We start from the raw sequence: 1,874 nt of genomic DNA, 5'->3' as shown, positions 1-1,874 counted from the left end.
TCAAAGTTAAAGTTTTAGTGTATTACATTGATGCTTAATAAGTGTATGCGTTACAGATTTGGGTGTATGAGACAGTTCCTATACTGGGGGCCCGCTTTGCGCAGCGAGGGGAGACACGCTGCCCTCGGATGCATCATTGGAGATCATCGCGAGCGGAGGGATGTCCCACTGGGAAGCAGTTATCGGCCCTCCTCGACGATTCTCAGGTAAATATTATGCATTTGTGATTTATATTATACGTAATTTAAAATTTTGTTTACATGATCGTTAAATAATTGAAATGTCAATATGTCAGCTTGAAGTCATACCTGAGTTGACGCCATCGATGGAAGAGGAGGCTCGGGGTCTTGTGCGGGATTTAGGCGTTCCATACACCCCAGACGAGGAGATGCCTGATCCGAGCTTGGACCGAGATTGGGTATGTGAATGAAATATAATTTATTGAATATGATCGACGTATAAATTTATTGAATAATTCTTCATTTTATTTATGTAGAAGGGCGGTCCAGCTGATCGACGATCACCTCCGTCGAGGGCATCGCCGCCACCATTGGCATCATCTCCGCCGAGAGTATCGTCCCTACCATTGGCATCACCTCCATCGAGGGCATCACCGCCGCTAGTGGCATCACCTCCGCCGGTGGCATCACCTCCGTCCAGACACCTCCCCCGTATGTCTCCGGGGCACAGTGATGATTTGTATGCCCGTTTGACTGGATTTATAGCGGAGGAGGTTGGCGCGCTACGATGAGATTTGACGAAGAGGGTCGATGATCTGGGACGAGAGTTGACAAGGAGGGTCGACGATCTGACAGGGAGGGTTGACTATATGACAGGGAGGGTCGACGATATGGGACGAGAGTTGACAGGGAGGGTTGATGATCTATCCCATGATGTTGGAATAATACAGTCTTCCGTTGTCGACCTTCAGGATACAGTAGCGGCGCTTAGAGGAGATTTAGCGGCAGACGATGGGGGGACAGAGGGGATGGCGGAGATCATGATCGAAAGGGTAGCGGAGATGGTGATGGAGAGGGGGGTCACCCACATTTTTGGCATGATGAGACATTGGAGTCATTGTGGTTGTCTATGGAGGGGGGCCCCGATGGGGATGGGAGAGGGGACTATGGAGGGGGTGGCTCCGACGGGAGGGGCGGAGGAGGTGTCGACAGAAGGGGTGGCCCTGACGGGAGGGGCGGTGGTGGTGGCGACCCCGACGAAAGGGGCAGAGGTGGTGGCAACGGAGGGGGAGGCCCCGATAGAGGGGACGGAGGAGGTGGCCCCGGAGGTCGAGAGGACGCCCGACGTGATTAAGGGTAAGAGACATGCTGTTGACGAGACGGAGTAGGTGGTCGGCAAGAGGTTGAGAGTGCCGTCACAGTATGTTATTTCCCCCTTCACGGCTGAGGCCAATGTCCGTTCATCGATGGGACGTACCCGAACTTATTCAGAGAGGTGGACAATGCCAAGTGGAAAGTGTTCGAGACAGAGTGGAGGAGAATTATCCCCGGGTAAGTATTGTATGATTTTAATAAAGCACTGTACGCTAACTCATCCACGCTTATTTTAACATTTCCCTCTTTTTTACAGAGTTAGCCGCAGATAGGACAAAGGACGGTCGCGGACCCTTACAAGTGGTTCCACGATATCACCACTGCGGGAGCTTGGCTCGCTGACGATGTAAGTGAACTCTTCATTTCGTGTTTTTTATGTATATGTGATCTTGTGTTTATTAAATGAATAACTCATACTTTTTTGGTGTTTCCTGCTGCAGCACATCGACCTGGCCATGGACTTGCTGGGAGATCGAGCTCAAAGACATCCAAAATCATTTGATGTCCATGGTCGAGTCATATTAAACACCGAGTTCCTGG

This window comes from Olea europaea, unplaced genomic scaffold, assembly GCF_002742605.1.
Source record: "Olea europaea var. sylvestris unplaced genomic scaffold, O_europaea_v1 scaffold376, whole genome shotgun sequence".
NCBI lineage: Eukaryota > Viridiplantae > Streptophyta > Magnoliopsida > Lamiales > Oleaceae > Olea > Olea europaea.
Note: the sequence above shows the minus strand (reverse complement) of the source record.